Consider the following 3,738-nt stretch of genomic DNA (forward strand, 5'->3'; position numbering starts at 1 on the left):
TGGGGCCGTGGCAACCAGAAGCTAGGAGCCCCTGGGGCCGTGGCAACCAGAAGCTAGGAGCCCCTGGGGCCGTGGCAACCAGAAGCTAGGAGCACCTGGGGCCGTGGCAACCAGAAGCTACAAGCCCACGTGGCTGTGATGACTGAGGAGCATAGAGCCCGCTGATTTCTAAGCTTGAATATTGATTCAGGCCTGATAGCTAGTTTCTAGTTGTAATAAAAGAATTAAAAGAAAAATCCAATGCTCTTCTTCTGTGTGACCCAAAGTGGTACCTCTTATAAAACTGTAAAAAAAAGTCGTAAATTTAATTTTCTGTTTACTTTTACTGCATTAAATGTTTTCAACAGCTTCAGACCTATCCACAGCTTTAGAGTGTTTTTCTTTCATGACTGTCTTTCATTCCTTTTGGTAATAAAATCAATGTGTTTTTTGCTACTTTTGTCATTTTGATTCAGTTATGTTTTGCTTGATACTTTCAACTGTGTTTTATTTCACACAAGAATTATTTCATGTGTGAAATATTTTCATTTTTCACTTTTTTAAGCGTTTTTAAAACAATTTGTAGAACATTTGTGACAATTTGTAGAACAAAATATCAACAACAATAATGGACAAGTAATGGACAATGTCAACATCCATTATGTGTGTGTGGGTGTGTGTGTGGGCATGGTGGGTGGTGCGAAAGAGGTTTTGTATGTCATTCAACACATTTTCTCTTTTGGTTTTCTCATCCAGGACGTCAGACACACACACACACACACACACACACACACACACACACACACACACACACACACACACACACACACACACACACAATTGTGAGATAAAAAATAAAGATCATATTTATATGCAAGAGTTCTTGCTGTGTAAAATATTATTATTCAGGGGTGACACTTAGGACTCAGTGTGTTTGGTTCACAAAAAATGTTTTCCTGACAGTCACAGTTGGTAAGAAACAAAGATTCCCATTAAATTCCATAGGAAATGAATGCGGGTCATTTTGGACCCACTCACGGAAGAATGGGGTAGTGATATAAAACATGCTATTTCTTAAAATGTATAAAAGGTAAATTAAAAATTTGAATTGCATGATATCAATAACATGTTTCTTGAGAAGTACCTGGAATAGTAAGTGATGAAAACTTTTCATTACAAAGATATTGCAAAATGATGACCTCACCGGGTCCAAAAGGACCCACTTACGCATCAGAGGGTTAAAAGCAAGAAGAAAGTGTGTCATGCTCATCATTTTATGGTGAATTATTGTTATGATCAGCAGTCAAAAGGTTAACTTTTCACATAAAAACACTAGCATTGCTCTTAGCCAATGAGCTGCTGCCAAATGACGCAGGGACCCGCCCACCACATCCCTCTCAGAGCGCTGACCTGAGTGAAGTTGCCCCCCCACCCCCACCTTCTTCAAATCAGGCAAAATTGGTGTCAAACGTTTGTGCTACGTTTGTGCTGGTTTGTGCAGCAAAAATTTTCGTTTGTGCTGCTGTCATTTTAAAGATATAAAGAAATGTTTCTAGAGGTCATCCAAGGTCAACCAGCCCCCCACCTTCTTCAAATCAGACAAAATTGGTGTCAAACGTTGTGCTACGTTTGTGCAGCAAAAATTTTCATTTGTGCTGCTATCATTTTAAAGATATAAAGAAATGTTTCTAGAGGTCATCCAAGGTCAACCAGCCCCCCACCTTCTCCAAAATCAGACAAAATGGGTGTCAATCAACTCGGCTACGTTTGTGCTGGTTTGTGCAGCAAAGTTTTTTGTGTGGGCTGCTTTGGTTTTGAAGATATTAAAACAAAGGTTTCTAGAGGTCATCAGAGGTCAAACCCCCACACACACATACACCTTCTTCAAATCAGGCAAAATGGGTGTAAATCAACCTGACTATTTTTGTTCTGGACTGCTGGCTTTGAAGATAAACATTTAAATTTAAACTCTTTGATGTCAAGCAACATGGAGCTGGTTTTACTTTGAAAATATTACAGAAACCTTAAATCAGAGAAGCTTCACTTATTTCATTATAACCAACTCCTGATCACAATTGTTTGGAAATAATTTTTATTTATCTTGATTATCTGGCTTTACAATTCATAGCACAGAATATTCAACAACCTTCTACAATAAAAGATTAATTTGCTTAAAGAACACCACATTCAACCTTTATGTTTCATGTCACCAGGCGCTGAAAGTTGCCCTTCTGGTACAATAAATGGTATTTTTGGTGTTATCCATGTTGAAATACCTTTATCAACTAACATTAACACCCTCCCATGTTAGTATTATGTTCAGAGCAACATATGGCTAATTTATTTAATATGAAAGATTACTAAACATAAACTTGAGTTGAACAATTTTTAAAATAAACTATGCATTCAATTGGAGAAAAACGTTAACATGCTGGTGACAAAAAGAGGAAAGCTCACCATTACTCTTTTATATAGAGCACAGCGGAGGGCATATGCTGGCTGCAGGTCAATGCAAGAGGATGCATGATGTTGCAAGTGGCTGCAGGATGATGCAAGAGGCGGCAGGATGATGCAAGAGGCTGCAGGATGATGCAAGAGGCTGCAGGATGATGCAAGAGGCTGCAGGTCAATGCAAGCGGATGCAAGATGATGCAAGAGGCGGCAGGATGATGCAAGAGGCTGCAGGATGATGCAAGAGGCTGCAGGATGATGCAAGAGGCTGCAAGAGGCTGCAGGTATCTGCAAGTGGCTGCAGGATGATGGAAGCCTTTTGCAGCCTCTTCCATCATCCTGCAGCCTCTTGCAGCAACCTGCAGCCTCTTGCAGCAACCTGCAGCCACTTGCAGCAACCTGCATCCACTTGCAGCAACCTGCATCCACTTGCAGCAACCTGCATCCACTTGCAGCTTATTGCATCATCCTGCAGCCTCTTGCATCATCTTGCAGCCTCTTGCATCCTCTTGCATTGACCTGCAGCCACTTGCATCGACCTGCATCCTCTTGCATCATCCTGCAGCCACTTGCATCATCCTGCAGCCTCTTGCATCATCCTGCCGCCTCTTGCATCATCCTGCAGCCACTTGCAACATCCTGCAGCCACTTGCATCATCCTGCAGCCTCTTGCATCATCCTGCAGCCACTTGCATCATCCTGCAGCCTCTTGCATCATCCTGCATCCTCCTGCATCATCCTGCCGCCTCTTGCATCATCCTGCAGCCACTTGCAACATCCTGCAGCCACTTGCATCATCCTGCAGCCTCTTGCATCATCCTGCCGCCTCTTGCATCATCCTGCAGCCACTTGCACCATCCTGCAGCCACTTGCATCATCCTGCAGCCTCTTGCATCATCCTGCCGCCTCTTGCATCATCCTGCAGCCACTTGCAACATCTTGCAGCCACTTGCATCATCCTGCAGCCTCTTGCATCATCCTGCAGCCACTTGCATCATCCTGCAGCCTCTTGCATCATCTTGCATCCGCTTGCATTGMCCTGCAGCCTCTTGCATCATCCTGCAGCCTTTTGCAGCCACCTGCAGCCACTAGCAGCCTCTTGCATCATCCCGCAGCCTCTTGCAGCCACTTGCAGTAATCTGCAGCCTCATGCATCATCCTGCAGCCTCTTGCATCATCCTGCAGCCATTTGCAGCAACCTGCAGCCTCTTGCATCATCCTGCAGCCTCTTGCAGCATCTTGCATTGACCTGCAGCCGCTTGCAGCAACCTGCAGCCTCTTGCATCATTCTGCAGCCGCCTCTTGCAG

The sequence above is a fragment of the Poecilia reticulata genome, linkage group LG8 (assembly GCF_000633615.1).
Source record: "Poecilia reticulata strain Guanapo linkage group LG8, Guppy_female_1.0+MT, whole genome shotgun sequence".
In the NCBI taxonomy this organism is placed as follows: Eukaryota; Metazoa; Chordata; class Actinopteri; order Cyprinodontiformes; family Poeciliidae; genus Poecilia; species Poecilia reticulata.